General features: G+C 37.3%; 1 protein-coding gene across 1 annotated transcript in view; it reads left to right on the top strand.

Annotated features, from left to right (window-relative positions):
• Positions 1-20,858, top strand: part of EPHA3 (EPH receptor A3) — a 232,470-nt gene that overhangs the window by 78,989 nt on the left and 132,623 nt on the right. The gene's annotated exons all lie outside the window — the stretch shown is intronic.

Genomic DNA, 20,858 nt, shown 5'->3' with positions numbered 1-20,858 from the left:
TTCCTAAATGCAGATACATTTGGAAAATTAATATTTGAACTTCAAAATCGCATTTTCATAAATACTCATGTATTTAACTCAAAATAATTTTCTCCAAACTTTTGGTTTCTGCGAACTATGGTTATGTGAATGCTCCCAAGAACAAGACTACACCAGGGATTTTGAGTTTTTCCAGAAATGGTCTTTTAAATGTTAGAGAAATGCATATTATGTTTACCTAATTTTAATATCAACCCAAATGATGGTCTACATTTTGCTTTTTATGAAAGTACGTTTTGCAGTTTTGTGCTAGTTGAATCTTAAACCTCTTTTCACAGAGTGCCTTAAAGGGTGCTGGCTGTGCCAAAGGGTCTTCCATTAAATAAATAAGTAAAAGTTAAACAGTAATATCTAGAAATACCATGGATGGAAGGAGTAGTAGCTGAGATACTTACTGTGAGGTGTGTGTATGTGTGTTTGTGTACATGTGCATGTGCATGTATCCATAAGAACAGAAATCTAAAGTATTCTGAACCTGTTTGAGAGAGCGCCTATTCCTTTTTCGTCGGTCCTACAGCAATCTTTATGTCAAACAAGTAAGTCCTGGGGAGCTACTAGGAGCCCAGCAAACCAGAGCCCACCAAACCATAGCCAGGTAGTTGTGAAAACTGTTGCTCTAATTAAGGTGACTTTTTCTCAGAAAATGCCAGGGAGGTGTGGGAGGAAAGAGGTAAGAGTGTGTTTTGCTTGGTTTTACTTGTAAGTAGATTTTTAAATTGGTTTTGCCCTCAAAATGAATAAACTGGGGAACTGAGTCTTTTGAGTATGATTTTCTGCAGTTAGATACCGATATTAAGAAAAACAAGTTAAACTCTTCTGTTAAGAGCTGAATCCAGGAAAGGATATTTTATTATTCAGAAATGATTTATCTAGGGCCTCCTATAGCTATACTTAAAAATGCTGAAATGTTAGTGATACTTTTAACCACTGTATATAGTCTTGCTTACTATAGAACCTGTGTCCTTGTAAATGGTTGAAAGCTGTCGGTTTAGAATTTCAGTTACACGTGAGCACAAAAATACAATCACTCCAGAAAGTGTCAGACTACAATTGAGCAAAAGTTGAGCTAAATAAAGTAAAATAAAAGAAATTGTTTTATTAAAACCAGGTTCTCAAATGCTTGGGGTAGGGAAGGCAGCTCCTGCTGAGTTCTGCAGAGATTAGGAGTGAGTTCACATCCATGTGTGAGTATATCATACATGATTTGGAAGGCATAAAATCAGACATAGGACTGCTATCCTTTTTTTTTTTTTTTTTTGACTTCCTCACCAGCTGTTGATCAAGGGAGTGATATATGATGAAACCATTAACAATAGTGACAGGTCCTTCTGGTTTATTCTGATTTAACATATAATGTTGTACTAACTTTTATTGGAAGTCATATTTATCAAATATTTTCAGTGTGCTGTGATTGAAGTGGCACTCTAAAAGCAGTCAGTAATTCAAAACCTCCCATTTGTCAGCATCGGTAATGCAGCAGGAGTTGGAAAGCTCAGAAAAGAGTTCAGTTCTGTCCTCGGGCTCAAGGCTGCTCCTTCACCTTTCCTTTTCTTTTTCTTCTCTCCTTCTCTTGCTCCTTCTTTTAGGGTGGTGGGGCTTAAAGGGTTTTTGGGGTTTTTTTTTTTGTCAGCAAAAGGGCAGTAGAGTCAGGATTATAGAGTCTGAAGAAGATCCAAAATGGAGTTACAAGCACGGGTTGGAATGAAGGCATAATTTAGGAAAAAAAATGTTTCAGGTGAAGTTTGAAAGAGTAATAAGTAATAGAAATTATTGTCTTCCCAGTAGTTGAAAACATTCAGCAACTTAGTGTCTGTCACTATTTGTTCCTACATTCAGACTGTTTCTGATTTTGTTTGTTTCTGTAATGCTGTTTTCAGAAACAATGTCATTTTTAATTAGCCGGAGATTATCACTGATGATTAAAATGAAGGACCCTAATGGTACATGATCAGCCTATTTAAATTCCATTCAGAACAGCTTTTCTTGCAAAAATACTAAGGCACAGTCATTGCCCCCAAATAAGACAAATTGTACTATTTTCCACAACTGCTTCCCTTTCTCTGCATAACCAGGAAAAGTTGACATAAGGCTCAAGCCATTTTTTGTTAGTCGTGTACATGTACATATAAAAACATACATGTTTTTATAACATATTTGTATCTAAGCTCTGAAAAGCCAAGATTGGACTGTTGGCTTTACTCAGCGTATTTGTTCTTATTGGGAAGATTATTGTTCTGTTTTGGGTCCTACCAACTGATAAGCATTTTACATGTACAGCAGGACGATACCTACCTGTCAGTCAGTTAAAGAATCAGGACCAATTTTGCTGTGACCATCCTTGTCCTCATTATTGTGCATGTGTGGAGAAATGATTTCTCAAAAGCGAATTGTGTACCTCACCTTGAGGAATTCTGGTCTTCGTGGTATACTTCAGGTTAACAGCTTAAGATTTAACATATCCTCTAGCAAAGACTTTTGCACCTGGTCAGTATTTTGGACGGATTAGGTTTGTATAAGGTAAAGTAAGATGTATCGGGGAGCGTGTTGGAAGAGCCACTATTTCATACCTTTTTTTTTCCCCCTTAGCTGATATGTATGTTAATTAACAGTCTACAGTGGATGACGTATACCATATTTAGTTATTACAGCCTTGTTAGCGCTTGCATCGTAGTGATCCTGTCTATTTAATCTTATTGTAGTATTTCATGGTTGAATAGGACTTCTTCCTCACAATGTCTTTTCTAAATTATGTCTTCACGCCATTTTCGCCAAACTACATCTTTATAGCATCTTCTCTCTTAGAATTGGTGTGTTTTAATTAAGGAAAAAAAACAACTGGCTGGAACTGCACACTAAACCTAGTGCTTTCTGATAGTCTCCGTCCTATTCCCCAGTCAAGAAGGGTAACTCCTCTCTTCCATTTATTCCCCATCAAACAGCCATAGTAGATCAGAGGTTTGTCTGCCTTAGTATTGTTTCTCTGACAGCGGCTAATGGCAGATTCGTAAGAAGCATAAGAAACTGTATGAAGTGCTGCTTTACTGGGTATACCTTTCAGCTTCTGCCAGTCTACTGTTGACTTTCTAAGACTTAAGATTCATCTTGTAAGAAAGACTATGTATAATAGGAATCAGTGACCTGTCACTTGTTAATTTGTCTATTTTTTGACTCATTTATATTTTTAGTCTCTGTAAGTTTTTATGGCAATGAATGCCATATCTTGTCTTGTGTGGAAAACATATCTTCTTGCTGTGTTTAAGCCTTCTGTTTTAAGTCATTTGGATAAGGTTTTTCCATGTCCTTGTATAGTGAGAAAATAACAACTGTTCCCTTTTCAGCTTCTATATTAACAATTTTCAAGGTCTCTTTCATGTCTAATATATCATCTCTAATACCTGTTTTCCCAACTCTTCCTCTCTACTAGTGCCTTGCTCTATACCTCAACTCATCTTTTTGACTGTCTCTGTACATATTCAAAGTAAACAATGTGATTTTTATGAAAAGGGCAATGAGGCTTGTGTGTGCTATTTAAGTTGCAAGTACACCAGGATATTATACAGTGGCATAGTGTTTGGAACAGCCCAAAGATCAAGAAAAGAAAAGGAGCATTCACATCACCTGCCCAGTGAGTGATATTTACGTGGAGAAGCTAGGCTCAGTTTTGTTTTGAACGCTACAGAGAGGAAATAGATCTCACGATGTGAAGGTTGGTTAGTTGGGGTAATAGTATCAAAATAAGTGGGAAAATGTAGGATAAATGTTAGAAAACATGTCTTTAGTTCTGTAATGATCTAGAAGTCTCCTCAGAGAAATAATGGAAGCCTCATTTCAGGAGCTGTTTTTTAAAAATGCAGTAACCAGATCATAAAGGAAATCCTGCACTGGTGGGCTTGGACTAATAAATCTCTTCCATCCTGAATGTGTCTATTCTGTTGTTGGTTTATTTCATGCACTTCAGAAAGACTAGCTGGACATGGAGAAAAATATTTTTCATTATGATATACTTAATTAGCAAACATGCAGTGGACAATTGTTTATCCATGTGGGAGTACGAGTGAGCTTGAATGTTCTTTTGAATGCTTCTAACAGGTGACCCTTTAGACCAACAATAAGCTTTGTGGCTCCAGTTATCAAATGGAAAATTAAATTGGTGGGCCTGAACAGAATGACTCGAAAAGCATAGAATTACATTTTCTGCATGCTATCATTTCAAGGTATAGTTCTAAATTTTAGTTGCTGGAATTGAGTAAGTCTGAATTGTAAATTTTCTATGTAATACTATGTAATAAAATTATAAGTTTTAACCACAAGTGACTGACACATTTTCTATAACAAAGCCAAAAGGAAAAAAAAGAATGTAATCCAACAGTCCTTCCTTATGTATGTAATTTTTAGCTATTAATCAGGTTGAGTGAATGGGAGAAAAGGGAGTAAGGGGTAAAGGAGGGAGAGGTGAAGTTCACCCACTGTGCCTGGTTATTGCAAAAATGACTTCACAAAATTTCCGCTAACACTAAATTATTCAGTGCTTCAAGTTGTATAGTGGGCATATCCTAAATCGTATTTCTCTCTCTGAGTTTATGGAGATATGAAAGGAATGCCATCTGTGGCTGCTAAATCTGAACCATTGCATACATTGCTTAATTCTTTCAGTAGAATGAATGCTGTACTTGAGATAAGAATATGTAAAACATCATTAATACTAAGGATGAAAAACGTTTCTCTAGATTTCTTTTTTTTCCTATGCTTTAAATAACCATTTTGTCTCTGCATGAGTAAATGTACTTTTTACTTGCTTGTATCAGTAGGTAAAAGATAACTTTACATGTAAAGAGAAAAAGGTATTGTGAGGAACTACTCAATTTTGTGCAAGTGAAAACAGACGGAAGGCACACGTGCTAGCTGCAACTGCAAAGACAATAACATTTTCCCTTGGAAATAGCCAAGTGGCTTGGATGTGTTGCTTACACTACAAAAGTGTGTGGTTTTAGCTCTTGGGCTATGTATGGAACAATTATGTTTAATAAAATGTAGGAACTGATCATATGAAGATCATATATAATAACGGAACTACTAAGAGAGTTTCCTTTTACATGAAATCTGAATCAGCTAGGGATTCACATTTTTTAAAGCAGAGGTTTGAGGTGTATTTTTTTTCCTTCCCTTTGAAGTATTGTTTTGATTTTTAAAAAGCAAGAGAGATGCTTTTTAAAGGAACTCTTAATCTTTCAAGCTAGTAAACTAAAATGACAGCAGCCATAAATTATGAATCACTTTATTTGTAAAATATTCATTGTTTTTATCCACTTTATATTCTATAAGTACATAAACAGAGCATGCAATGAAGGATTTATCCTCCTGCTTAGAATTTATTTAACTCTTACGAAAGTTAGGTTGGAGATATCCAGATGATTTTTCACAGGGGAAGAATTATGTGGCACTGAATACTTCGGAAAGATCACAGCCAACTTTTTATGTAACATTTTCTGACTGTTACAAATTTGGAAGATATTCTCCAAATTGTACATCATAAACAGTAGATTTAAAATGCAAGTTTTTAAGGCAGAATTTCTTGGACACAATCTTATGGTTCATGAGCACATTTGTCACACATCCTAAAGAAGCTGAAATTAAAAAGAAGCATTCTGAAATTACTAGAAAAGAGATTTTTTCGATATGACACTATACAGATTCTTAAGTTAGAAAAGTGTTGTTTTAGTGCTCTGTAGTTACTTGAGAAGAATCTTTACTAAATTTCTTGGATATTGTGATAGAAATATTTAAACAAAAACATGATTATAAATATTTCTATTCATTTTTTAATGTTCAATGATTAGGAACCTAGTGTTAGTGTTCTTTAAAAAAGCTTACTAATGCATCTCTCCAAGTTGTTCAGTACTACAGTGTCAACATATAACATGATTAGGTAATTCAGAATTGAATTTTTGTATTTGAAACTATTTGGGAAATGGAAAGGTTCACTCAGAAAATGAAATATTTGCAAAAGTGTTAATGACTCACAAAATACAACTTAATACAGTTGCACTGTATGTTTGTTCAATCCAGATGTCTTACCAGTTTAGAGGTGGTGCTTGCTATGCCACGTTGTGCGTGTTTTGGCAATTTCTTCCTTGTCCCCCTCACCTGCTTTTCAAGCAACAAAAAGACACCCCCCTTCCCCCCAAACTCCAACAAAAACCCCAACAGTCTCCCCGCCCCGAAGTAGCGGAATATACTTGGGTATTGACCCAGACACTCTACAATTTAACAAGTATGTGTGAGACATTTGCTTCCTCTTTTTAACATGGAAATTTTCACCTTAGTTCTCTGACACTTACATGTTCAAGACCACTACTGTTGAATTTTTGTGCAGGATTTTACTGCAAATATCTTATGGATGTCTATCACAGAGAATCCTAAGGGATCTTGCTGGCATTTCCTTAACCTTTTCATTTTAATGGCTTCGCTTCTGTGGAGGCTTTCAAAAGATTAAAAACTAAATTAATAGTATCATCCTGGGCATGTTTTGCTTGTACTGTCTTTGGTGACTTTCAATATCAACTTAGCTCAGAGTTGCACAAAGATTGTATTGTCAGTGTGAATTCATCGAACACACGCTTTTTCCATCGGTTTCTCTGCCACTTGTGTCTGTATAGAGCTATTTGACAATCCCTTATTAGTTCCAGAGTGGAACTTATAAAGGCTAACAGGGGTTTGCATTACAACTGACAGCTGGTACTAGACTTTAATAGAGAGCAATTGTAGTGAGAGCTGTAAGTTTTGATAACGTTCAATGAAAATGCTGTTACAGTAAGAACCATCTTGAAAGATGAGTACAAGACGACAAGAATCTTCTATATGTCTGCCGCTCCTCAGCGTGAAGCACAAGATGTTGTCAAAACATGCTGTTGGCAGACATCTAAATAACCAGTAATTGATATCAGACTTTATTGAAACACATGGACTGCAGAAGAAGTCTCAGAATTGACTGTTTCTTTGAATTACAAACTGAATAACAAGGGTTGCATTTGTAATGTCTCATTTTCTTTGCATTTTGAAATTACAGTTTTATTCTTGATGGCACAACAGGAACATAATAACTTGGACTTCACACAGTCTATTTAGGGAGAGAAGATGAGAAGTTCATTGCCTAGAATTTGTTTGTAGCTTCGGCTTTAAGTACCTGCCTGCCTCAGATACCCTGACAATCGGTGTATCTATTGCACTAAGGCAGAAATAGACCTAAACAATGACAAATCCTTTATAGGTCAAGGAGGCGAACTATTTCACTGTCATGAATCTGTGAGTTCAGTGGTTGTCTACTGTAAGGTTAAAATTTGATGTGATAATTTAGAACAGCTGCTCTTTGACAGAAAGATTCACTTTCAACAAGGGAAGAAAAAGCCATATGGTAAAAGTTGACACTGTGCCAAGCCTGAATAACTGCAGAAGTGATACAGGACAGTTCTCTTCAACAACATGGTTGAAGTAATGCATTTTTACTTGCCATTGGTATTTCCAATCTGTATGCTTTTTTGAATTGTACCTTATCCCATGATACTTCGTTTGTAGTTATTTTTAAATAATATTTTTTTTATTAGCAGTGGTGATTAAGTGACAGAGAAGGGTCATGGGCTTTAAAAATACACAGTTTGTTCATAACTCTGTCCAGGCCACTCTTTGTGCTGTAAAAACATACCAAAGTTTCATAGAATGATCGCTTCAAAATTTGCAACCAAAATGACATGCATTGTTAGAGGGGATGTCTAATACCTGAGTTCATATGCTTTTAGCAGAGTATTTAAGAAGTCACTTAAGTCGCACTGCCTTTATACACATACATAAATTCTAGTAAATTCAGCATGTGAGTAGCATGAAACCTAGTGAAAGTAGTCATTTACTGTGCTCAGCCTAAGCAGTAGTGGTCAGTTTACATGTAGGAGTAAGGTGGTCATCAGGAGTTCAAAATCCTAGGAAGAATTAATTTGTCCTCCCATTTGGAGGAACCATTTTCACAACAATTAGTTCTAGGTAAAAAATACATAGACTCTCTTCTCTTTGATTTGGCAGAGATTTTTAATGGAAGGAAAATAACAGAAGAAATTACTTAGAAGTACCCAGCTCTTAGCTCTAAGAAATGCCACTAAACAAGTGACCAAAACCCCTCCACCAACAGTGTACTTACCTCTAAGAATGCATCTTTTTTTGTTCCCCCTCCCCCCCAATAAGAATGGGGCACAAAATTGTTGTTTAAGGAAGAAAAAAATTGTCTTTCATTCTCTTAGAAAAAAAGAGAAAATCTCTAAGGTGATTATTATAAAGCAGTAAAATATGTTGAAATGGTCATCTGTTACCCAGCTGAAGTAAGAAAAGACATAAAGTTTGGCAAACATATTAAAGTAAAATATTAAACATGTTCTTTGATGTTTTGCAACCTTATACAGAGTTCACTCATACAGGATTTGACCTAACCTGAACAGTCCCTTAATCTCTGTAAGAGGTAATTCTAAGATTTAGGTATGCATGTATAGAATTGTTTTATTTATACATCTATTCTGTAGCATTTTTTTAATGTCATGTTAATAGTAGGAGACTGTAGGATACAGTAAATAAGAATTGCTCCTTTGCTTTCATAATGAATGGTGTAATGTAGTCATTATTATTATACAAAGAAATACAAGCAAATTATTCAATAGTATGTAGTTCCAGTTTAACAGGGGCATCTCCAGCTGCTCTAATGTGCTTCTTTAGATTACAAAACAACTTGAATTCTCTGAAGGTCTAACAGGATTTTTTTTTATTTTGGTAATGTGATCCTAATACTGAGATGACAGGTATAGGCAGTTATTTTAAGAAGCTGCTCTTCAAATCTGTTCTAGGAATTTCCAGATTTTGCTCCCAAAAGAATAATATGGAAAACTAAAGCAGGGCTGAGGGATTGTGACTTGAAGTGAAGTCAAGGTGTATTAACCACGAACACGAGCTCACTGTTCCAGCTGTAAAACTGGTGTTCATCCTGAAAAAAAAAAAATAATAGGAGTTGGGTAGGAAGCAGGACATATTAGCAGAAGAAGCAGTTGTACAGAAATCTCAGTTAACCATGGCTAATGAACCTTCTGTTTCATAAATTAATAGACCATTCATTAAGCTGCCATTTTTACACAGTGTATAACATCTCTGATGACTTTGACTGTGAAGATGGGGTGTCCAGAGCTTTCACGTCAAGGCCATACGAATATGTATTTGTTAGCACAGGGGATGGAATTAGAAAGACATATAATGCATGACATTTAATGATCAATGACAGTCTTGTGTCTCATACTGTGTGAAGGAATGAACCGGCACTGAAATTAACAGTAAAAGGGGAGTCAGCTTCTGTATCTTTTCTCTACCCACACTAACCACAGCAGATGGTGGAAGAAAGAAAGCTAAAGACATTTTTTTGAAAGGGTCAGAATGGAAAAGAGAACAGGAGGAGAGAGAAGAACGGAGGGAAAAATTTACCATGGTAAGTAAAGTATACCTGTGTAATTGTTTCACTGAATACTAAATGCTGCAGTTAGTATTCTTAAAAAAAAAAAAAAAAAGTTAAAAAGTAAGAGACCCTAATGAGAAAAGGAAGGATATTGATTTGAGTTCAGACAGGAGTACAATTTAATGGTTTCTTTAAAGGAAGATGAGTATCTGTGCAAGTTTGCCCTGTGCCTAACTGCTAAAAAGATATTCAAGTTTCGGGGGGGGGAAAATGTGGTGACTGTTTGAAGTCTGTGTTTGGGTATATGGTAGGCCTTGCATGGAATTCGTCTGCAAATAATGATAATAAAATTGTAAAAATGAGTGTGTTACACTGAGAGATTTAAAGCTGATCTGGACTACAGTAAATGAGGACGCATCTCCTGTGTTTCAATGAGCGCTGTCTAAATGAAGTTGCAGTCTAGAAAAGACTTGTTGTTTTCTCAAGAGCCTTCCCCTCAGAGGAAGTGGGTGTAAATGATCTCTCTGATTCTCTTCTGGCCAGTATTTTAAGCATGTTTCCTTGATGTTTCTTTACATTGCTGAGTTTTCAAGAGCTCTGAGTGTGTACCTAGAAGTGCCTCAGAAATGATGGAAACAGCTTCAAAGCCGAAGGGTTGCATCTTGTCCTGAACTCGGTGGACTGTTTTTTTCCTGGTACAGCGATTGAGAGAGCCTTCTGTCCAGTGGACTTAGCCCTGCTCTGCAGAGTACTTGGTGATAATGAGATACATATCATGAGTACATGAGATAAAGCGCTTGCCAGTGATCGTGTATATATATAATTTCCCTTTGTAAGTATGATTCAGAGGTGCAGTTTATCATCCACATCCTTTGGGAACAGCTGCTTCATGCCATGTTCATAGGCAAACAGCTGCTGTGGCCTGGGAGGAGGTGTGTGTGGAATGGGGCTGTGGCAGGGGATGTCCTGAGTCCTCCCGGTCTCTGCCCTCTCTAGCCACTTGCTTACAGCAGTGAAGAGGAGGATATCAGGTGATAAATCCCTGAGAGGGCTGAACGAAGAGGGTAGCAGAGGTTTTTGGGCTGAGTAGGAGTTAATCCCTGTTTGCCCCCACACTGCAGCCGTGCTACTGATCCATTCTAATCCACAGGGAATCTGAAATGTGATTGTAATAGGGATCACATTAGTTTTCACTCATTCAGATTTCTAGTTTTACTTCTGATTCACATCTGCAGTGTGATAACAACCTAACCTTTTAATTTTTAATCTTTCCTGAACGAGTAGACTCTGCTGTTCCCCCGAAAAGTTAAATATTAGTCTTTTAATTGAAAAACATACAAAAACCCCCAAATCCTGTGGTAAAAGCAGGTGTTCAGGCACAAGTCTGTTTAGTATTGAGCTTATTTAAACATGGATTAAGGGCTTCTTTGGAATTGAGTACATTGTTTTTCTGTGCAATAATTACTTTCCAGGGCCAGTGTGTTTAAATTACTGCCTTAAAACCCAGGCACGCCATCTATCCCAAATTCTCTTATAATTAGGGATTATCTTATAGCCTGTCAGTTAACCATCTGTTGGGAAGCTTCCTTGTCTGTCTTGCAATCATAGCAGTCGAGCTGTTACCTCACACTTGCATGTTAGCATCAGATCCCCAGATGTGCATCCACAGATTGCACATCCACCAGGTTGAAGCAATCATCCAACCTAATGGATGAAAACACCAACCAGGTGTTTTCTTCTTTTTGTATGGCAGGAAATATTGTAATATATTGCTCATGAATGCAATACAATATATGCATATATTATGTTGCATTCATGAGTACCTATGTGGTGGTGTAAGTAGTTTCTCTCTGCTAGAGAAAAGTCCCAGGTTATAATTCTCTCAAAAAGATAGCAGAATAAAAAGCATACTGGTTCGATGATTTTTCACAAATTATTGTCTATTTGTAGTCTATATTGTTTTCATACCGTGCTTTAAAGTTTCCACTGTTTGGAAGGACTTCCTTCCACTGTAACGTGGTAATTTGACTTTTGAGTTGTTGCATCTTTCCTTTTTCCTCTGAAGCATTGGATTGGCCACAGCTAGCAATCAGATGTAGCTTGAGGATACTGATGCTCCTCCAAGTTGACTTTTCTTAGGCACCTTGGATACCATGTTCTGCTCCTGCCTTCTACATTAATCTTTTTGCTAGATTTGAGGTTTGAGGGCAGGAAGGAGATTTTTCCCTGGATCGGTTTGGTCAAGTCTATCAGATTCCCCTCTGCCCAAACGCATGTGAACATGAGCTTATGCGTTCATTATACTATGGGATACGTCTGATTTTGTAGGATCGTCTGGGAGACTGAAAAAAATTCTTTGCCATTGCTGTGAGCTAGGACTTTGGAAATGCTCTTGACATTTTAGAGATTATGTGTTTTGATACAGTTGTGGCTTTTGGTCTTTTATTATGGATTGTAAATCTGATTTGGGGCATTGCAGCCTGTTTTGTGGTGCTTGATGATGTGTTTTGTTGACTTTCTGTGGACTATTTCTGTGAGTTGAAAATCTGGCTGTATCCAAAGGTTGATTTAAAAACAGACCAAAGAATAAATACAATGTTGCATACTGTTTCTGCAACCAATTTAGAAACCCTTACTCTTTTTGGATAACAGTCATGTTGCGCAGTAATCTGAGGAGGTTTCTAGTTGAAGAAAATGTATTATTCTTTCCTTCCTATAGTAATTATGAAGAAGTTTGGAGTCAGACAAAGTTGACTGTTACATACTGGAGACTCTTGGATGTAAGCAGAATCATTCACGCCAGGTACCATTAGGAGTTTCCTTTATGTCAAGTGGAAAACATGAAGAGGTGTGACGATTGCGATTTTGTATAGAGATTGAAAAAAAAATGTTTATGAAGACAACTATTGTTAGAGCTATAAAACATTTTTTAGAGTCCCATTGGAGAGTCATCAAAAGCATGCTTGCAAGGCTTTCATAACTTCTAATAAAATGTTTCCTAAAAAATAAAGGCTTGTTCATTCTGGAGGAGTTCAACTGAAGATAAACTAGTAAAAATGACCAATGGCTCTGTGGCTACTTTTCCCTGAGGAGTGGGGACATGCACGGAGAAGGCAGGAGGGGTTACGGTGCACGCAGCATGCCTCACCTTCTGCATCAGCAGCTATTCATAGCATCAAAGCATTCATTTTTTCTTTGTTGTTGTTGACATAACTTTTTACTTCACCTTCTCATGCTGTGATGGACCTGCAGACCTTTGCACAGGCTACTTTTTTATCCTTGTCTGCTGTGTTCCTGTTTTGGTAAGAGAGAGTGGGTGGGTAGAGAAGGCCAGCTTTCCCATCTCAAATAGCTGGCAGGCTGTTTGGCTGCGGATTAATGCTCGTTGCTGGCTCTCAGTAGGAGTCGGTGGAACCCGTGACAGAGACAGATGATGGCACGCTGGAGTCTGTCAGCTGAAAACGGCAGTGGCCTGAATGAGGAGGAATGCTTTCCTCATCAGCACACTTGCTTTCACCTTCTCTAAAGGTGGGACATGGGGGAATGGGTGCCTGGTGGAGTATATTTTTTCTTTTGTCTTTACATTTTACATGGAAAGTCTCTAACTGCATATAGGGGTTGTTTGTGCTGTCTCTGAAATCAATTGCAAAGTTCCCATTGATTTGATGGGAACAAGCCAAGCATTTCAAACAGTAAGAAGTTCTTGGACAGATGAGAACATGTGGCTTTCTGATAAAATGCTATTCCTCTTAAATAGCAACATATCACTCTACAGTTAGGGAAAGCAGTACAATAAATCAGTGAATAAATTTCTTTTTGTATTTGTGAAATACCTTACAAATCAGATTATGAAATTTGCAAAATTAGGAATGAATCAATTGTTTAGCCCATTTACCCAGTGAAGATCTTTAGCTCTGTCAGTCATTCAAAACCACTTTGTATTATATTGTAATTTAAAATACAAGACAGTTGGTGTGCTAATAATATTAGTCAAGTGGTATTCTTTTAGATTCCAGTTGGCTAGCCTCTATAACTAACATCAACATGAACTTATAAACGTTTCAATGAAGTATGTAACATTTGTGTGATACTAATTTAGGTGCATGTTATCCAGTTAGAAAACCAAAGCAATTGGCTGTGTGATTTTACTAATAGATGGAGTCCAACTTTCAAGTGATCAATTTAATAAACAAATATGTAGTTAAAGAGATTCTTTAGCAAGTATTTAATCTAAAAATAGTGTCTTACAAAAAAAGCAGCAGCTGAGCTTCACCAGCACAAATATTTGCAATAATTGTGTATTTGTGGATGTAATTTTTGTCCAGCTGAAACTTAGGTTAGAATGTAGATAGCTATGTACACACTGGTGTTTTTACAACTCTCATTATTCAGAGTCCAATTCTGCCAGCTTTATGTATACTGGGTAATTGTAAGAAACTTAATGGAATGTTTGTACATCAAGGCTTTTTAAAAAATAAATATTTGTTATCAGTTACAAAAAATATCACCAGTTGCCCACACATGTCTCATTACAGAAGAATTACAATAACCTGAAGGCTTTGTTTTTGTTGCTTTTGGATTCGTATTTTACAGAGTCCTTCTGAACACAGTTTCACTATAGCTATGTGTGTGAAAAATGCTTCAATTAGCAATATATTGAAACGGTTTGCAACTGTCATGCTCCTTCCCTATAATTTAGAAATTTGCATAAATTACTGCATTCACAAGACTGAACTTCCAGCATGCCTGAGGGCTTTGAGTCTGGTCTTCTGGTTCAAAAAAGTCCTTTCAATGCCTTAAAAGAAAAACTGTCCTTTTTCCCTGCTTTTTGTCTTGATATATATTTTTTTCTCTGTCATACCTATACATATATCTCTGTACAGATATGTATAAATACATAGATACATCCCACAAAGAGAAGAACTGAAAGTCTGGCCTTTACTCGCTTTGCATGTCTTGAGAGAGTAATTTATAAAATGCAGGACAGGGAGATTTATTTGAAAACATATGGAAACCATGGGGGTGAAGCCTGAAGAGGCTACTTGTCCCAGCATGGGGCGCTCCATCTTAACCTGAACAGAAGCTGCTGGATCAGGCTAGATGACCCCATGCTGGGGCTGGCAGTCTGCATGAACTAAGCTTAGAGTGACCAGGGCACGTATTTGGCTCGCAGGCCACTGCTGCCACATAATATATCGCCCTGTTGGTAATGCCAAGTAACAAAACTTGCAATAGAGGAATTTCACCTAATGCAAGGTATGTTAAAAAGCAACTAATAAGTGTTACACATTTCATCTAAAAACACATAGTGCTAATGCAAAAAGAAATTGAATTTATGTGAATTTAACTGAATTGATGAAGAGAGACAAACTTTGGCATAAATAATAATTAATGCTTTTAAGTGTGGGAGGTCTATTTTAAAACCCTTTTTTAAAGACTTAGCTACTAAGGCATATGCAGTGAAAAGAATCAAAACTTCGTGTGGAGGTTAAGTATTAGTGTTATTTAAACCCCGTAGCAACCCTAGCGTCTGTAGCCAAAAAAGTGTTTGTTTGCTGGGCTTAATCAGAATGGTGATTCGGTTACTTTTTTTAACAGCTGTTTTAGTCTGGTTTACTCTGAGGAAAGCTCATAATTCATTATAGAGTACTGCTTAAAAATAATTATTCAAATAATGCAGTAAATTATTATGATCTGAATGGGTTTCTTTTGTTAATACTTTATAGTTCATATCTTCTCAGGTTTGTTCGCAAACGTTACGCATTTGTTATGAGAGCTTTTTAAGTTGCAGTCTCTTGCTCACTCTCTTTTTTTAAGTTCTGAAATACGAGTGATTTCCCTCAGATGCCACTTCCCTGGTGCTCGCCCTGCGGTTCTGTCCCCTCCAGTGCTGTGGCACTTCTGAGATGGCAGCGGGCACAAAGCTGCCCCACGATCCTCTGGGGAGGTGGGTTGACGGCACCTGGACGATCGCATCCCCAGGACTGCTGATTGCAGAGGTGAAAGGGACTACTTTCCCTATCACAATGTTGTGGTGCAAGTAAGTTTTATACAGGATTTCATTCCTTTTTGGAAAGGGGAAAAATGAAGGCTCTGATACTTTGTATGCGTGTAGCCATTGCGGGTCACCGTGCAGCTGAAGGCGATGGCTCCAGCTGGTCGTGGGTGCCATGCTCCCGTGCTGCACCAGGTGCTGTTCCTCCTCCACACCTGAATTCCCACCTTCACCTCAGGGTGGATCTTCTGGGCTCTCCCGCAAACTCCTCCGTGACTTGCTCTCATAACCTACTTTTTATTTGCTTCCTGCCTTTTTTCTTATGTTTATACCCAGTTTCCTTTTTTTTCCCTCTTTTCTTTCTTCAGTGTCCAGTGGTTGTATAGCTCACCCGTACTGCATGGTTTTTCTTGACTGTTGATACGACCTTTTCTTATCACCTGGATTCAAATGATGCTCAGGAACTGGCTTGGTGCAGCTCATCCTCTTCACTTAGGCAAATCATTGGTTCTAGCATTTTTGGTAAATATAGCCCCAGGGGCTTTTCTAGGGCAAGATGACTCTCCAAGAGTAGTGCTGATTATTACTCTCCGACCTCCTCCGACATGTGCTATTCTTGTTTAAAGTGTGTTAAAAAGATTACAGTAGTGCAACTTCTGTCAGTGTTCAGAGAGCAGGTCCTTCCTGGTATAGAAACAGTCTCAGCTGTTTTTCAGACCTGATTGCAGTTTGCCTGCTTTGGGGTTCACAGGTGCACGCTAGAGAAGTCACTTCCCAGTTTCAGGAGCTTTTTTTTGATGTGCTGCCCTCCTGCACTGTCCTGCGTTGGTCTTGCCTTGGTCCCAGGCTCACTGGAGCTCTGTGCTGGGGAGAAGGTTGAGGACTGTGATGATACCAGTGTGACCCACCGGAAGGGGCAGGCAGCAGTCGTGCCGTACAGGTTCTGCTAAAGCAAAAACTTTTGTAAGCTCGAAGGACTTGAGGTACATGGCCACTCAAAGAGGAGTGGGCATACTGTGCCCCAAAAGGGTCATGAGAGGCTATGTCCATGTAAGGACTCAAGTTACCTATATACTTCTTTTCTTTTCTTTTCTTTCTCTATATGGTAAAATTGGCCTTCCATATAGGGGCCACAAAATTTGATGGTTATAGAAAATGGTTTTTTTAGTGAAGGTGGACTAAAACACAACTTGATATTACGGAAATGCTTTAGCTCTGTTAAATGAGAGATTTCCTGCTTCCCCTGCATCTCATTGAATAGTGTCTCATTCATATTTCATTGTGCTGATGATTATATTTGCGAAGTCTCTTTGGTTAATGATCAATCAGGGAATTTAATTCATTAATCTAAAAGCACTCTGCAGCATAATAAAATATCATCTACAGTTTACAAATAGAGTATTAAAATAGGAAAAGATGCAGTTGCTTGGTCACATAAATCTGTCACCCAGTGAGAAACAGAACCCAGATTTCTTGAGTCTCATCTCTCTGCTTGCTTCATGAACCGTGGCCACCTCATCACTGTTTGAGAATGATAAATGCCTCCCATTTATAAGCGCATATGCATGTTCTGGTGATACAGTAAACAATGAAGCCTTTCAGTATTAAGTGAAAGTATTCGCAAGAGGCCAAGCCTGTGGTCCTTACGCAGACAAAGCTCTTGTGGGCTTGAGTCAGAATTTTGCTTTGAATGATTACTAGACCAAGCTCATAATGTGTGTTTAAACCTTCTCAGGGGAGGAAAACATCTAGCATGAAACAAATCAGAAGTGAGATCCCCACCCCCCACCCCCCCCCAGTGGAATGAGAGAGAATGAATGTAGTATCACTATGGATGAGATCATATGAGAAAGCCCCTTGCAAGAGAAGTGAGCTGACTTTTGCTGTTCCTAAAATGGCTTTGAGGTCAGTTAATACGTTTAACATTCATAGTTCATCTGCCTAGTGACTTACAGAAGAGGCGTTGCTTTTATTTGTTCAGTAAATTATATATGGATGTAATGAGTGCTATTCCTAGTTAATATTCTACAAAGATAAAAGTTTAGTGAAGGATCTCACATCTTGTGTTTTTGCAGACATTAACTGGACTTTGGTGTTTGAAGGTTAAGTTTCAAATCAAAGGTATTATTTCTTAAAGGTCTTTTCCAACCTAAATGATTCTATGATGCTATGATTAGTTCAGCTACTGTGTTCTCCAGGCCGCTACACTTTAAAAATACAGAGATGAAAAAACTTATTGTGGACAGTTGTTTTAAAAAACAACCACCATGCAAAACACCCAGGCTTTACCGGAAAAGCATTCTGGAGGTGAAGGTACCTTAGAGTACTTTGATAATACAAAATATAAGAATAATTATTTTCATCTCCCCTCCTCCCTCACATAAGTGGACATCTATATTCTGAGATGAAATAATCTCTTCCTCTCGTCCTAATGGTGGAATCATAGCTGCTTATAAGAAACCATAGTGTCTACATTTGTGTGTTTTCCTTTGACAATATAGTCTGTCTTTCATTCCTGTAGTCTTTGTCTTTAACCTTTCTATGTTTATCTTTATGTATGTTGTACAAAGAAAAATCAATCATTCAAGAGCCAATATAAGAATTCATTCAAGGAACCAAATAAAATAAAGTTGAACATAAAAGTTAGGCCATGTAACACGAAGTACTTACAAAGATGATATTGAAAAAGGTTAATTCTTTTCTTTTTTTTTTTTTTTTTTTTTTTTTTTTTGTTGTAGTGAATTTGCTGAGGAATTGCCAAGTAGCTAAATGTAAGTGTTCGGTGGTGGGCTGCAGTGCTTAAATGGGTCCCAGCTCACTGATCTTTTGTTATCTTGCTCCTCCCAGGACCTTGTTGGCAGCAGTGAGTGTTCTTTGAGTGTCTAAATTTGCTTGTATGTATGCGTTTCAGAACAGAGCTTTTTAGCAGTTTATACCTGTCTTGAGTGTTTGTACCCATATTTACGTGCATGTAGCATACATGTACATAATTGGCAGAGCTGTAAAATGCACTTGCACGCACTTGCACTGGACTGTTTATAATGGTGGCAGAGCACAATAATTTTATTGAAATATCGTATGCAGCCGTGAGCAGTCTTTCAGCTCTCTCCTATCCATACAGAAGGATCATGCCTCATGCGTATACTGTCATAACAGCTCAATGTTTTTTTTTTTTCCAGGGCTACTGTATATGTGGAATATGAAACAGGTTAGAATATCAGAATCCATGATTTAAACACACTCAAAAAATGAGTATTTTTTGAATACCAGATGGTAAGCTTCCAATAACCCTGTTTTTTAGGATTACATTCTTGGATTTGTATGCTTAAGCATAGATTGTTGGCTTACTTTCTCACAGTCACCCAATTATGTATGCACATGCACATATCTTGTCAGTTTTAAGAAGATATTTCAATCTTGATGTAACAGTACTTTTGAGCAGAAAACTGTTTGGTGAAGGATTTTCCAATCAGCTATAATCTTATATGTCTGAGTAGCTTTGAAGTCATTCTGGTTTTGGAAAAGAAATACATTTCCTGCTTCAAATATTGAATTCTCCTACTGAAGCCATTTCTGCCCAAAGATGAAGGGGAACAAAATTCAATCAGAGAACTTCCCTATTCTTAAAAGTATCATAGTTTTAAATTGGTATAATTGGTACCATTAGTAAAGGTATCATTGATTTTTAAATTTAACATTAAATACTAATGCCAATAAAGCTTGATGTAAGAGTTTTATCTCCTAGGAAAGAGAAAATTCCCACCTTTCCATTGAATCTTCTGTTTCTACCCTAGGAGAACCAGGGTTAAGGTTGTAAAACTGCCACATTTCTTTCATATATAGGGGGAAAAAAAAAAAAAAAAGTCAGATCCTTTCCAAGTATATGTGCTAAAGTGCTGCACAGCCGTATAGTGACCTTGATTTTTAGAATTTTTCTCATTTTGATGTTTTCAAGCTCAGGCAATTTAGATTCTCAGTAATGAATACTCTTAGTTTTGCAGGTGACATGATACAGAAAATAATCACAATAAACATTTTACACTCCTCCAACTTCCTACACTACCAACTAGTGTAAATGATGCATAATACGTTAGGGTGTGAGGCAGTGGATTTATCGTCACATTTCTAGAGGACATCTGTAGTTATTTCCTCACTTTAACCTGTTTTATCATTGTCTTATTGCACTTTAAGTTATGGGACTGCTTGCCATGAGATGCTGTGGGTGCTGAAAACGTACATGGATTTAAAAAGTGACTGTATAAAAAATGATGGAAGAAAAATCTATCAAAGGTTATTAAATACAAAGGCACCTTCTCTGGCTCAGGAGGTCCCTTTACCACAAGTAGCCGGTGTGTAGGAAAATATTCTGAGGAAGCATCAAGCCATTTGTCTTTTTGCTATACTCTTGTCAGGCATAGGCAGTTAGAGAGATGGTCTCCAGTAAGGATACAAGTCTCTGTGGATGTCTGGTCTTACTTGGTAGAGTACTTCTTGTAGTAGTTCTTACATTTGTAAGGATAATGGCTATGAAATTTTATCCTTAAGAAGCAAAGTAACCTTATTTGTAGCAAACTGGCATTCAAAATAAGTAGACGTGAATGCAAAATGCATGTTGAGTAGAGAAAGAAAGGAGTAGTATAGGAGGTCTCTAGGCTCAGTCCCACTTTGTCTGTTTGTCTAAAATTAACTGATTTTACATGTACACTGAATGCATCATATTCAGTGCCATATTTCTTATGCTATCACTTAGTGGTGCCCAATATGTGAATACTAAAAGGGTAATATTTGGACCAACTCAGGTTTATGCTCTGAGTTTATGAAAGTAGTTACTCTTCCATTTACTCCAGTGGAGTCTAACCAAGGTTTGAATTCATACTTCCAACACAATAGATCTGAACTTCAAAACCTAGAACGCAAGCAACAACCCCACCCCCCCCATCCCCCCAATTTTTTTGGTGAGAGGAGGTGCTGTATCTTGCATGAGATTTAATTCTGATGGAACTGAAACATGCTCCTGTTGCAGAGATGTATTTGATAAATAACTGCATCATATTAACAAAGCACCAGAAGGCAGGAAAAAGGATATCAAGTGATTCTTTATCAAACCTGTCAATATCTCAAAGTAAGATTATTTCCTTTTCCCTGGAGCTATGGCAGAGAAGTCCGAGGACATTGAGAGAAACATCTATGAAGAGCCTAGATATTACTTTCATAGATACAGGGATGTTAATATTTTATATTATTTTTCATTATTTTTATTGTGTAAAAGGAGTCTTACTCCTTCATTTGAACAAAAGGTTAAAAAAAAATTAAAAATGGATTTTCCAGATGATTAAATGATTCAACAGT

This window comes from Gymnogyps californianus, chromosome 1 (assembly GCF_018139145.2).
Source record: "Gymnogyps californianus isolate 813 chromosome 1, ASM1813914v2, whole genome shotgun sequence".
Taxonomy (NCBI): Eukaryota; Metazoa; Chordata; class Aves; order Accipitriformes; family Cathartidae; genus Gymnogyps; species Gymnogyps californianus.
Note: the sequence above shows the minus strand (reverse complement) of the source record. Positions and strands in the feature narration are given on the sequence as shown.